Here is a 14888-nt window from a genome sequence, read left to right as displayed (position 1 = left end):
ACCCAAACCCTTCTGTGATTCCCTGACTCTCTGAAGTATCTTTTGCTCTGAAGCAGAAAGTCAGACCAGATGTGCAGCACACACACACACACAGAGCTGCACAACTGCTTGAAATTCTAGGGTAACAACAGAAAATTGCAGACTTATTCTGAAGCCAAACCAGAGGATGTGCCAAGCTAATCACCAGAATAAGAAGATGAATCCATGGAAATAAATAAGGTTACCAAAACCCACAGAGAAAGACGCCAGAGAATTCAAAAAAATTTTGCAAGTGACCCAAAATACAAGAGTCCAGCTAATTATCTTATGTCTGCAGATTGGCCTTTCATCTTGAACAGGCTCTAGAGGTTTCATGAAATGAGGGGAATCATTCACACACACATTTGCACACCTTGTTTGTGTAGCAATGTCTCCTGCTCTTACACAACTCAAGTGATTCACTCCTGCAGATGGGAAGTGAGAAGAATCCAGCTGAGACCACAAGCAGGGATTTCATATAAAGCCTGGTTATTTTACAAGGAGAATTATTCAAATGCGTTACATGTAAACTTAAAAAGAGAAACAGCATTAGAAGGGGTAACTATGGGAGAACAAGCCCCAAGCCCATCTGGTCTAGCAGTGACTGAGCCGAGGCACAAGTTAACAGGGGATTCAGCCTGTCCTTGGAGCTTGGTTTTTTTGTTAAGAGCTCCTACACTTGAGCATCAGTTTCTGGAAATGGGAACTCGGAAAAGAGAGACAAAACAAGCAGGTCAGTGGGGTGCCTTTGAGCTGCATTCAGGCTCCTGGCAGGGGGCACAGCAATCAGCCAAGTAGAGCAATTTGCTACAAACTCGGGAGGGAAAAAGCAAAGACAGGACTATGCATCTCCTAAGTACTGTTTTCTCACATCTGCAAGGCGATCTCTGGTTTTGCAGTAGCTGTCAGAGGGGCTACTGCAAAAAAAAGTAGAAGAAAAAGAAGAAAAAGCCACGAGCAGTAACAGCCCAGACAAAACCTGTGGATTAGGAACAGCAGGACACACCAGAGATGGGAACAGCAAAGGCAACAATGGATTCAGAAAAACTCACTGTCCTAAAAACAGCAGCAGAGCTGTGGAAATGGGTCACCTCTGAGGGACTCCACGGAAAGCAGAAGGGATGGTTCACACCTTCCTTTCACTAAGTTTCTGCCTGAAACCCCTGTTTGCATTTCCAGCACAAAAGTGGCTTTCCCCCCCTAGTCTCTGAAGGCAAAAGAACTCTGGGCCACGGACACAGAAGCCTCAATTAGTCCTTTTACCAACATAAAAAAAAAACAACCTTTCACAGCAAAAGCAACTTCTGTGCATAATCTCACAGCAGAAATCACTCCTGCCTCTCCAGGACGTCCTGTACCTTTTAATAAAGCCTTTCCTAATAGCAAAAGCATTCGCTCGGGCTCTTGGCTCTTCCCTCCTCCCGCCAAAGACGCGGAGCTGGAAAAGATCGACGGTTTTCTAAACTCGCCTTTGGAAAGTTTCTGTGCCAAGCTACACTTTGTCGGGAGCTCGTTATTTTCTGGGTAGGCTTCACTTTGAAATGTTCTGAGGGCTTTGCTGGTGCAGCCTCAAGCCATGAGGTTTGTGTGCTCTCATGAATCACAGCGACTCGTGTTCGTGCCACGGGCAAAGCTCGGCTCCGGTTCCAGGCCCTTCCCCGCAGCATTTCTTCCAAAACCACCTATAGGTTTTCCAGAGCCCCTTTCACAAAGTTCTAGGTGGTTTTGTGATGAGATGAGAAGAGCAGAAATTCAGGATTTCTGGGTTTTCTTCTCCCTCTTTTCGTGCTGAGCAAGATTTCTGAGAACAAAGCAGCTCTTGGACAGTTTTATTTGTCCCAAAAATTCATGATTGAGGTATCAAACATCAGATAATGAGGGGTAGGAAATGAGCCATCAATACTCTTGATAAATACAATTAGAATAGGTGAATAAATAAATGACCTGCCATAAAAAGCAGATGTCAAATTAATGTATTTACGAAAAATATTGGTGAAAACTGCACGGTAGAAATAAGGAACTTTTGTCAGAACCATAAATTACTGACATATTAATAGTGTAAGAGTGAATGGCACTGAGACAGCATCTCTGAGGAAGCTGTTTTTTCAATTTCTCCTGGAGGTCAGGAGGAGGAGGTCAGCCAAAACTCTCCCCCACACACCCAGCACCACACTTTTCCATACTTGAAATTATTTTAGCCGAAGGAATGTCACGTCCAGAGGCGAGTGATGTGGAATTCTTCTGTTTTAATGACTTTACTGTAACTAGGAGCATGAACAATTTACATTTATATTGGTGTGGAATAATAAAAAGTGTTGAGGGGGTATGAACTGCTGCAGATGACATTGGTCAGCAGGCAGCAGGATAATTCCAGAATTAATTATGGACATTTGCATGCGTTTATAATTTTAATTTGGTTTAACAATATACTTATTAAAGCACTGAAATGACATCTCTAAAGACACCTCAGAACTCAGCCATAAAAACCTGCACTATTCTTGGGGACCAGAAATATTATTGCTGGTTATGAGCAGACTTAGATCATCCCTGTTCTAAAAGAAGCTGAGGAAACATATGGGTGACCCTTCACCAGGCAATCCTTTGCTTTTAAACCAATTATTAGTTTCCTCAGGCGGCTTTTCCTCCCTGCTGGAACTCCTCTGTCCTTGGTACTAACACTCAAAACACTCAGGAATGTGCACATTTTTAAGACCACAGAAGGAGTTCCTTGAAATCTGACTTCCAGTAATCGCCCCCAGGCTACAGATCTGCCGTGGCCTAGTTCTGTCACATGTGGTAGCATCAAGAATTTGCATCTTTGGCAACCTGGGGTAGAGCAAACTCATCACAGAACAAAATATGTAATGAAGAGAAGACGGAATAAAATCAATCTTGGCGAGACAAAATGAAATAGAAATCAGGTTCGCAAAATAGGAGACAAATTGAGAGCGAGGCATTTGGGAAAAATAAAGAAGGGAGAGTGTTTCTCAAAAGTCCAGTCTGAGGGTGTTTCTCAGTGGTCTGATGTAAAGCAGAGTATGTAATGTAAACTTATGTAATGTAATGGAAAATACAGCCATAAACACAGCCCTGAGCAAGTGATTAGTGGCAATGGTGACTGAACTCGGACAAAAATCCGAGCTGCCGCTTCAAACGTCAGCAAATTGGGCACTGGTACACTAATGGGAGGCTCAGGAGACCTCCACCAACATCTGACCTCGTTCTCTTAACCCACAGTGACTTGAGACCTGCCTGAGCTGACAGCAATTGGAGCCCTGGAATAAAAGCAGGGCCGTGGAGCTCAATTATCCAGCAGCGGATCCCCGGTGAAATCAATGCGATTGTGTCACATGGGAATTTGGCTGCCAGCCCCCGGAGTCTGCAGGGGAGAAACCCATCCCCTCAGCACTGCCAGCCCAAGGGAAGGGGACAGGGAACAATGCAGACAATGAAGTGCCACTCTGGGCATGAAAAACGCTCGCTGGGTTCTAATTCCCCCTCTGGCACACTGGGTTTATCCCCAGTTACTCCATGAGCAGCACTCCTGACCTATATGAGCACAGACCAAACTGGATCAGGCTGAGGCATCCTCTGCAGTAAGAAATGGCTCTGCTGGATAACTCAGGCAATGCCAAGCACGTGTACTGTATGTGTACTATATGTATATTTGATACCCTATGTCAAAGGGAATTAATAATTGTTCATGAAAGCAGAAAAATTTCTTTCCCCAGGTGAAACCATTGGAGTTGGACACCATAAACTCAGTTTTTATTTACAGTAAGGCCCCCTTTTTTTGTTTTTTAGTACTAGGATATTAGAATTCAGGATTATAGGATATATATATAGGGCATATATAACCCAGGCAGGCATATGCCCAGGTTGCCCACAGAGGTTGTGGGATCTCCATCCCTAGAAGTGTCCAAGGTCGGGTTGGACAGGGCTTGGAGCAACCTGGGCTAGTGGGAGGTGTCCCTGCCTGTGGCAGGGAGTTGGAATGAGATGATCTAAAAGTCCTTTCCAACCCAAACCATTCTGGGATTCCATGATTTACAATTCTATTTACGGGAATTGCACTTTTCTCACCTCAAGTGGGAGTTTTATGTATATACACAGCAGCACAGTTTAAGGGTTCTTGCACGTGTTCTGAGCAGCATAAACAATACAAAAGAGGCAGGACACAACCTGGAGAGCACTGTATTTATCCAGGATCAGTTCCCTTCTCTTATGGATGAGACTTTGCCCATTTGTATGATGCCAGTGGGACCATCACCCAAATCTGGGGGGTTCCAAACCAAACCAAAGCCAATGAACTGTGTCCAAAATGACCTCCCCTCAGCATGGGGCTTTTGGGAGCACAGGCAGGACAGTGACACTGAGCTCCCAGAGTTGCCAGAGCCCAGGCACCACATCCAGGGATGGGGAAAACATGGATAGACACACCTCTGGCTGGTAGTAAACTATATTTCCTATTTGACCCCTGCCAAATCCCAATGTACTATTGCTAAGACAAACAGACAGTACATGAAATAACAGCCTGAGAATGCCAATAAAGCACAAATAATATTAATGCAGTTGAGAATGGCACTGTCTGGGTGCTGCAGTCTTTCCATCCTGCCTGGAAGTGCAGCACTTGGAGTGCTGGGTCCCTGTGACTGACTTGCTAACCTGTAAAGTGTGTGAGTCTACATCATAATTAACACTTGGCAGTGGAAATAAAAATCCCCTGGCTTGTAGATGGTATATCCTCCTATAAACACTCTGCTTGGCCACCAAACTGGAAAAATAGATAGGACATTCATAAGGAGTGCTCTCCATGGGAAATGCCAGCCTTTTTTTTTTTTCCTGGAAACTCTTTCCACTGCCAAAATATTTCAATAAGAAAAATGATCTGGGACCTTTCCCTTAATATGTATCCTGTTCTCCTCTGACTTGTAGCCCACAGTGTGCAGCATTCACTGGGAGTCAGCCCTGAATTACTGTGGTACAAGCAATGCAGGAGGGAAGTACAAGCCACAAGTAAAGGGAAAATATGCATTACACTGGGTCTCACTAAGAGGAATGGGTTGCCCACACATCACAAGCTACCTTTATATCTTTCTTGGCACAGACCTTTGTCACACAGCACAGAGAAGCCATTTAGGAGGATTCAGCACACCCAGAGGAGGTTGGCTTTCCCAAAGGAGCAGGAAAAACAAAGAGCCCGGAGCAAAGTGGCCACTGAGCTCCTTTGGAAAGCCTGACAAACTGGCTTCTGCCAAGATGAAATCATGCCTGGCCAAGAGGGCAGATAACCACCGAGGGCTTGTGCTGAAGTGCACAGCACACACTCAGAGAGACCCTTTCCTGTCCAAAGAAAGGCTTTTCATCAGACCAAAGAGGCAGAAAACCACAGTCCCAAGAGTGCTCAGCTCCCAGCTGCCTCTTCTCACCTGCTCACTCTGCATCCTGCGCCTGAGATAAGCTCAAAACTCACTGAAAAACGTCTGTCTGCTTCCAGTTCTTTTGATTTTTTTGGGAGTGGAAAGTTACCTCCTTTCTTGGAAATAAAGCTTTTTATAGTCCCTTTCCAGCAGGAGTTCCTTAATGGTGGAAATAACTCTTTAGCCAGTTCTCATGGGTGCACAGGGAAACGGTCTCACAGTTGAATTTTCATGTATATTCAGAAGAATTTATATCCCCTTTTAGCCTTGTGCTGCCAGAATGGTGTAAAAGAACATCAATTTCAGGAAGAACCATGACAGTTTAAATTAATATTATGGTAAATATCTTAATTTGAAATATATCCCAATTACAAAATTAGCATTGGTGATTTTAACTTTATGGATTTGTCAAGTTCGGGTGCGTGTTGGGCACAGTTAAAGGAAAACCATTAAAGTGGAATTTCCCCAGGCTCTCCATTTCAGAGCCCTGGGAGTATCCTGGCCAATATCTATGCACACATATAGTCAATGCCACAGCCTGGCATGGGAAGAGCCAGCCCACTACAATAGACCTTTGTTGTGCCTGCGATTCAAGGAATTGTTTTGAAAATCTGTATTAAAGATTTCTGTCCTGCCACCCTGCACTTTCGACTCAATTACTAAAAAGAATATGTTTTCTAAGCATGAAACAATATCATTTTTGTGGAGAGTTTGGAAAGGGAGCGTTTCTGTGAATTGAAGAAAGGTCCCTTTCTCTTGCCTGGTTTGGGGGAAAGGGCTTTCTGTGTGAGTAATCTTTCTAAGTAGGAAGCAGAGCTCCCCCATTGCTAGGGAAGAATGGACCTCCAGTGGGCTAATATGTGATGGATGACTGAATGCAAACTTGGCAACCTTGTCCCCTGCTGCCCAAAGAATACAAAATGCCACGGGCTATTCGTGCCCTGGGACGCTCCAGTTGGAAGTTCTGAAAACTTGGCAACATCCCACCTTGGTTTAATTGAAGCTACAGACAATTAAGGATGTGAATCTGGAGAAATTCCTTGCAACGAGATCAATTCAGGGTGGATTTATCTTGGGTGAGTCGCTCATGCAGAAGCCAAACAAAAATCAGAAGTGGAGAGTTATTCCCATTGACTCCACGAGCTGAGCAGCAAAATCTCACACTGGTTTGTGAGGGGCATGCTGTGGAATACAATCATGTATTTATATTAACTAGTATTCTTTAAATTCTACATCTAGATATCTCTAAGGTGGGGATTTTTTGCTGCTGTTTTGCCAGCAAGAGGATAGAGAGGATATAAGAGAGAGAGAGAAACGATACATAAAGAAATCCAGAAAATGTTATAGCAGGGCCATGTCTGGTTATAAGGGCGCACATATCATTCATTCAATGTCCAAAAGAGACATGAAGTGATTCAAACTTCCTTCTCTCAACGCCCAAACTCTTTCTGCAGGATCAAGAGCCAGCCCTTGTCAGGCAGGATCCCTCCCTGACTCCTCCTCCCCGTCTGCCCGTTCCACGCCGCTCGGTTACATCAGCCATTGAAGGATTTCAGAAGGATTTCAGGAGCTGGAAGAATGCCCAGTTTCTAACTTTTCCCACATGTGGAAGGTACTTAACTTCAGCTCAGACTGGACAGAGGTTGAACACATGAGTGGACAGCGAGCACTGAGTGAGGGGTTGGTTTCACACTTGGAAACCGCGACGGCTCAAAATTGTCTCTTGGGGTTGTTCATTCTCCTGCTTCTTCCTCCTTTTTTCTCTCCACCGTGCAAAGAACTTGTTTTGAACAGCTCATAATAGGAATTGTAAGCTCTCTGTGGCAGGGAGCATCACTTATTATGTCTAAACTTCTAATAGAACAAAGCCCTAAAATGCTGAAGTAACATTTACATCAACATCTCATAAACCCCTGCACAAACCAACCAAAGCCATGGACAGCAAGTCCACCTTGATATCAAGCAGTTTAATTAATTAAATTGCACCTTATACATTCATAAGTAATCTGTGCACGTGCCTTATTTTTCAGCTCTTGAGCTCAAGTTATGATGTTTTCTGTCCAGAGCTCACTAGTCCTGCAATTGCACTAGTTTTGCAATTTCTGAGCTTGGATGAGGATCAAATACTTACTCAATTCCCTCTGATTTCTGTTTTCCTTAGTTTCCTACTTCAGCATCAATGATCCTTCTGCAATATTACATCAGCAAATTCCTTAAAACAACTAAGGGGAGCTATTACATTTCACAGTAGTTTCAGACTCCTGTAGTTTATAACCACGGGGTTTGGTCCAGAGCTCAGTCTTTGAGAAGGGTGTGCTAAACTCACACCAGAAATTAAGTCTGAGAAAGTGCCTGTTGGTAAATCAGAGCCCAGTTTTAAAGCCCTATATCTCAAACTGCCACTGTTCAAAACAAATCCCTTTTTATTACTGGAAAGCTGAGATTTCTAACTTTGCAGTGATGTAAATCAGCCATTCCTAAGCCTCGAGTTTTATGAGCCACTGGACCTTAAAACTGTCAATGGCCCCTCAGCTCAGCAGACTGTGATGGCACCTGTCCAAAGACAAATCTATCAACCCACAGGCTTCAAACTAATCTGTTTTTCAACCAATCTGAATTTCTCATGCTTCAATACATGTCCCAGAGTTAGGAGAGGTAAATGTGTGGCTGATAATGAAGCAGACACCACCCTCCCTGCATTCCAGCTTATTTCCAAATTCAATATTCAACCACAGACACCAGGGTTCCCTAATGGAAATATCCCACAGAATGGGAGCTGTTTCTCCCTTATAGGACAACCATTTACATCAGATACTCCTTATACAACCCAGTACCATTAAATGCCATTTAGCACCACTCAAACCTCTGGACACAAAGCTGGATGGACAGAGGTACCTTTGGGTTGTACCAGGAAAATAACCACAGAACTGCCCAAGAAGGTCTAGTTTTTCAAATGGTTTTACCAGCAGGGATGAAAGGGTTAAAATTCTGGCTTTAAACATCACTGTTTCACTGCACATTTGCTTTTTGGTTCTGCTTCACTCTTGAAAAGGATGAAAAAGTCCCGAGAAGAACAGACTCTGCCATTTAATCTCATTTTCTTATCAAAATGCGAAACAATACTCAAGAACAAACTTTGACAGTCTCTTTATAGCAAGTCAGAACATCTTGATACATGAATAGACTTTGGCTTTTTTTAGATATTTTATAAAAAGAAGTGATATGAAAAATAAGCCACCTGAGCTGAATGTCAAAGACCTTTAGAAATGCTGTTATAGCAACACGATAGTTAAGTTTAAGTGAACACTGAGGAGAAATGATAATGATAAAAAAAGAGAATAGATTTCCACTAACAAAAAGTCTCCAGCTAAGTTGCTCAGAATCCGTGGAGCACATTTTAGGTTGTGCTTAGGGATATTCCCAGTAAGTTTTAGCATCTTTAGGCATCACTATTTCAACAAGGGGAATTAGGACTGGTTGGTTCTCTCTCCCTGTGACCACCATGTACCTGGAAGAGATTTCTTTAGCAGAATTTCTGCTTCCTCTCCAGCTGAGACATGAAATTCTCATCTGCAGGCTGGGGGCTTCTCAGCAGATCCTTTGGCTTTCCCTCAGCTTTGGAAATGCTGATAGAGTAACTGTAGTTAGAGGATTAAGGGCTGGAACTTGCAAAGAATTTTCTCTGGGCTGAAAGGAGCCAGAGGATAAAATTAATGAGGAAAAAATATGGGAAAATAATGCTAATTTTGCTGCTTGAGGATAGTGAGTGTGACAGGTCAGTGAGGGGGGCAGGCAGTGCCTCTCACTCTGCCTGTCCCTGCCCTGCTCAGGTGAACATCCTTCCCTGGGTACCTGGGCACAGGTGAAGCACCTGCACTGGCAACGCCCTGAGAACTCTTCCAGCCACTTTCCAAAGTCACTCCCAGAGAAGATGAACTGCCCACAGACCAATTCTCCTCCTTTGGCTGAATGGTGTCATCAGACCAAAGTCCATTTGCTTGGATTTGCTCCTGAGTTCCCTGTAGCAGTGAGGAACACCCCAAAACACACCACAGCACATTTCTGCAAGAGTTCCAAGGATTCCAAGGGCTGTCACTGCTCCCCACTGCCCAGCTCATCCTCAGACCACAGCCCACCCTTAAACTGTGCAACCTGGTCTAGGTCTAGTGGTGTCCCTGCCCATGGCAGGGGGTTGGAGCTGGAGGAACTCGAAGGTCCCTTCCAACCCAAACCATTCTATGATTCTATGATTTCACAAATCAAGTCTCACAAATCAAGAGAAACGTCTTTAAAAGGCAAAAGCACAACCCCAGCACAATAAAACAAACCCCAAGTATAACATTCATCAGGAAGCGTGTAAAATGAATCCCCAATATGATTAAAAAAAATAAACTGGGAGAGGAAACCAAACACAACAGCTGGACAATATGGCTTTTACCCAGTCTATAGAATCACATCCACCTCATTGGTTTATAATTTTTCATGAAGAAAAATTTGCTAAGTATCTTTATGATGCTTTTTAATTTTACAACATCTCCACTGGCCAAGAGGACACGTCACCATCATTTCAATGTGAACATATCACTCTCCTCCACTGTATCACACAGACTTTACAGAAGTTTAGAATAACTGCCAAAAACTCTCTCTCCTGGTAGCCAGGAGAGGAAATCAGGCAGGGAAAACTCTGCAAAGGTGATGTAACACGAAGTCTTCAATAAGTGGGCTTAGCTGCTAAATGAATCTGTCTGTGCTCACCTTCTCCCAGTCAGCTTCTCCTTTTTAAGCCAATTTGAGCCTGAGTGGTAAGTGCAGACACAGTCATGCAGAAAATCTCAGAGCACCGGGGAGCAAGTAGCCAAGACATAAAATAAGTGTCTGTTTTTCCACGATGATGGGCAATTCACCCCCCTGCTCCCAGAACCCTCCCGGTAAAGTACCGGCAATAAGATACCAGTTGAACCTTCCTTTGTCTTTTGCTCCCCACTCCAGGCTGATGTTACCGGAGTTTTAAAAGCAACTGGAGCCCCGAGGGGTTGGGGAGGAAGGTGACAAAGGCTTCGGTGAAAAGGAGTGTGCAGAGAGTAAATTAACACAGAAAAGGGCCCGACTCTCATCCGGTCACAAAGAGCTCAGCAGGAAGAGTTACCTGGGAGAGTGAGGACCTGCACGTGGGTTTCGTCTGGTTCATGAAGCGAGGATGGGGGAAATATTTCTATCACTCCAGCAGCCAAGAGGAAACCCCAAATCTGCTTTCCTACCCTTCCTGTCAATTAGGTTTCCCTCTGTATTTCTGTGGGTGTCCAGCACTGATCTAACTCCTGCTCCATTCATTCATTGGGTCAGACTGGGACATTTCTGACATTGTTACACCGGATAATAAAGACAAACTCAAAGCCAGGCGTGTTCCCATTCCAAAGCATTCCCTGAGAGGATCCCTGACGGTTCAGCCTGATGAGGGTCATGACAGAACACTGGGTCACTGGGGGAGAAGACCTCCTGATTTTTTATTATTCAGGAAGGAAGCAGCCTTACCTTCCAGCCTCTGCCGGAGCTTAGATCCCGCTGGGAGCAGTCTCCATGAAATAAATAAGATGTTCAATCAGCTCCCGGCTCCCGACTTTGTTGCCGTCCTGTCAGAACTCGGCGAAGTTGCGCTGCCTGATGCCGGGTGCTTACGGAGAGCTTTGACAGCAAAGCGAACTGGTCACATCAGCCCGATCCTGCCGGGTTTATATAGCTGAGCTGCAAATCCTGATCCTTGGCTCCTTCCACTGTAATAGGACGCCTGAAGGCATTTTTTTTTTTTCCTTTCGGTGTTGCTTTAAAGGAACAGCCCCTCGCTTTGGCTTTGCTTCTGAAAGAGGCACACGCACCCTCCCAGACACACGCTGTCATACACGGCACACACACACGCAGAGAAAAGGAATTTGCATGCAATTTATGGCTAAAGAAGGAAACCCCTGAACCATTCAAAGAGAAAGTCAGCCCAGGGCGAATGACTCAGAAAGCAGAATATTTTCCTGACGGCATCAGCAGAGCACGTTAGCAGGAGTTTTAATCCCCCTCATCCCCATTATTTTAGCGTTGTGAAATAGTAGCGAATTTACATCAAACCAGGGGAATCACAGGCAGGGTTTAAATTCTAGTAACTCCTACACAAATTAGTGTGTTACGTTTCATGTGCAGGTTTTGGTTAGGTTAGTGTAAATTGACCCCACTCCACTGGAATCAGCTGAAAAATTCAGATTTACACAAACACAGGGTCTGGCATATCCCCATCTTTACAAACCTGTGATCTCCTTTGCATCCTTTTTCCCTCCATAGGGAGAAGAGTACAGAAATCAAGAGAAAAGTCTGGTGAGCAGAGTTGTAGCCTGAGTCTTTGTGGGAAAAAAAAAAAAAAAAAAAAGGAAAAGGAGAGATAAAAGCCTGTAGGGAACACACAGGAGGGATTCCCTTTCTTCTCAGATCTGATAAAAAAAGAGATTACTTGGCTGTCCGTGTGTAAAGATAACCCAACACTTTTGTGAGGCTCCTGGTTTCCCTGCTTCCCATCCCAGAGCTGTCAGTGACACACAGAGAGCTCAGCTGGGACCTTGGCAGGGCTCTTTGTTGTCTCTGACTACCCTTGAACCTCAGGCTGGTGGCAAAAAGAAAAGATCACAGTCAAAGGATCCTCATTAACACCGGTTTCCCTCCTACCTGACACTAAAAACCTGCCTCTCCCTTGCCTACCCCCCACTGCTGGGGTCCCTCGGAGTTTTTTTAGTTATGGGGTGGGTGGCACAGGGGGAGAGAGGAAGATGAATCTTTAACTTTCAGGTCTGTCTTCTAGACAAAGGATGGAATTGCTCAGGTGTTGGATGATTTAGAAAGCAAGGTTTTCCCAAAACGTCTCTGAGAACTCTCAAAACACAACCCAACACATCCCAACTCCTGGGATCCTACTCAGGAGCAAAGATGCTCATAAGGATAAAATCTAATTGCCTGGGCCTTTTGGATCATTCATTCTGAAGGAATCTCCTCCCAGCTGGCCTTTCCAAGGCTCCAGGGGCTCACACAGCACTTCATGAGGGGATGGCACAAAACTGTGCCAGGGCAGGCTCAGGTTGGATCTCAGCAAAAGGTTCTTCCCCCAGAGGGTGGTTGGCACTGCCCAGGCTCCCCAGGGCAGTGGGCACAGCCTCAAGGCTGCCAGAGCTCCAGGAGGGTTTGGACAGCACTCCTGGGATTGTTGGGGTGTCCAGGAGTTGGATTTGATGATCCTTGTGTGTCCCTTCCAACTCAGGACATTCTCTGATGCCGTGGTTCAGGATTTTTTCCTTTTTGCTGCTTCACAAGCCCAGCACTCCCAGGAAGGTTCGGCCCATCCTACACGTTTAGAAAAGGATGGAGGAATTCCTGGCCCTGAAATTCTGAGTCACTCTTTCAGAACGGCTATTTTTGGAGACCGTAAAATGTAGAGCTCTTTTGCCCACTGAACTCCTTAAATTTTCTTTGCTGTGGCTTTCATTTATAACACTGACCCCATGTGTGCTTTCTCTTATGTCCAGCAGTATCTCTGAGCTCACACCGAGCTCCCTCCCTCAGCACACGGCACAAATTTCACTTATTTCCGAATATGAACGCTCATTTCCAATTTCTCTGTTAATTTTTTGCCATGCTGTGTTTCATAACATTCATGCCCTGAGAGAAGAAATGAACCTGTGGTGGAGAGAGGGTCAGAAATGTTTCCTAATTCCTGGTAAAGGCTTTGGACCCTCTTGGATTGCTGATTTATAACAAGCACATCTTGTTCCCGACGTATCCACCACTCTCACGTGTAATGGGATTATTGAATGGACTCATGAGTAAGTCTTCAAATTTTTGTGTGTAATTCTCAGAATATTCTGCAGCTGGTCCTGGAACCAGCCCGTGTCACCTCTGCCCCAGTTGTAGAGTGCTGTGGAACACCCCTGGGATGGTTTGATCCCACAGGGGCCATTCACTGAAGAGCTGGACTCGATGATCCTTGTGGGTCCCTTCCAACTCAGAGGATTCTGTGATTTAGGGATGATTTATAATTCAATTAAATGTGTACTCGAGACCAAAACCTGCACGTGAGATGTAACACAATTTTTCCAGTAAAAGCAGAATGGGACTCAGGAAAAGACAGTTCCTCATCCTGTAGTTCTTTCACAAACAATTGCAAAACAAACAATTGCAAAACACTTAATTTCATTGTCCACACAGAAGAATCTACACAAAATACTTGGAGTGAAACCATGGAGAGCAACCTGTGGGCTTTATTTTGGGAGCATTTGCTAATACCATTTGGCTTTTCTGCCAGCAGTTGCTGAATCAAAATTTAAACTATTTTTTTTTCCTCCAAAAATTCTCCACCCACTTACCTGCCTTAAAAAAAAAAAAAAAGCCATAGGAGATGAGATTCAGGTAAGAGTTCAGGCCTGTTCTTGTTTTATCTTTTGGGGCTCACCCATCTTTAATCATTGTCTGTTGCAAACCCTGAACCATACTCTGAGTCACAAGCAAATGGTGACAAGAAAGAACAGGGAAAATGTATTTTAATCAGACAGATGGCTTCAGGTTGTGATCTCTAACAAGCAGGACCAGAACTGGATTCTGTGCCCTGTGGTGCTCTCTTTCATTAGATAAATGTGGATAGCAATTGATTTTTTTTTTTTAAATGAAAGGAAGAGGGGAAAATTGAACACTGAGCTTCATATGCTGGAGTTTATTGCTGTGGTTTTATGGGCTTGCAAGCCAGTATAAGAGGTGAAATTCAAAGGTGTACAGAAGATCAGAACAGGGAAATAATTTAAGGAATATATTGATATTTATGAAAGCCTAAAAGAGACCAATGAAATAAATATTATTAACTATTAAATAAATATCATTGAAATGCAAAAATATGCTCATTATTACAAAGTTGTTACAACACAGGTAATTAGACTTAGTTCCAATTTAATACCTGTGCTGGCTCACCCAGTCCTAGGAGTAATCTCCTTTGAAGTATTTGAGAGTGAAAACTGCCCTGAATGTGAATTAACACCGTCAGTGGAGCCTGAGGAGTCTCTTGCCATGCACAGAGTGCAGCCAATTTTGACAAGCAGCAGATGGGAATGCTGGAATGTTCCAGGGAGCCACTGGAAAACAACATCTGAAACAGAAACACTGCTTTGGAGCAGGGAAACACATTCCTGACTGGGACAATTTTAGCAGTTTTCACAGGGCTGATCCTTAAGGAGACTTTAAAGATCCTTTCCATGCTCTACTCTTGTGACTGATGATTTTAGGTCATCATTTCCAGATCTTTTTTCACTGGACATCCTTTCCCTACGTTTTCTGTCTTTCAAGACCATGTTCACAAGATTTCACTGATACAGAATCAAGATCAAAGTATTTTTTCTTCCCACTTTCATTGCCCACATTCCTTTACATCTGTAGGCA

General features: G+C 44.1%; 1 protein-coding gene across 1 annotated transcript in view; it reads right to left on the bottom strand.

The window, feature by feature from the left end:
* The window catches only part of TNC (tenascin C), a 71243-nt gene extending 60047 nt beyond the window's left edge, over nt 1-11196 (bottom strand). The window contains exon 1 of the mRNA XM_029960592.1: nt 10971-11196. The gene's annotated coding sequence lies outside the window, so the exon portion shown is untranslated. The remainder of the gene's footprint in view (nt 1-10970) is intronic.
* Between the last annotated feature and the right edge of the window lie 3692 nt (nt 11197-14888).

The sequence above is a fragment of the Manacus vitellinus genome, unplaced genomic scaffold (assembly GCF_001715985.3).
Source record: "Manacus vitellinus isolate BGI_N305 unplaced genomic scaffold, ASM171598v3 scaffold_27_pilon, whole genome shotgun sequence".
Classification (NCBI taxonomy): domain Eukaryota; kingdom Metazoa; phylum Chordata; class Aves; order Passeriformes; family Pipridae; genus Manacus; species Manacus vitellinus.
The sequence above is the reverse complement of the archived record's forward strand: the minus strand, read 5'-3'. Positions and strand labels throughout refer to the sequence as shown.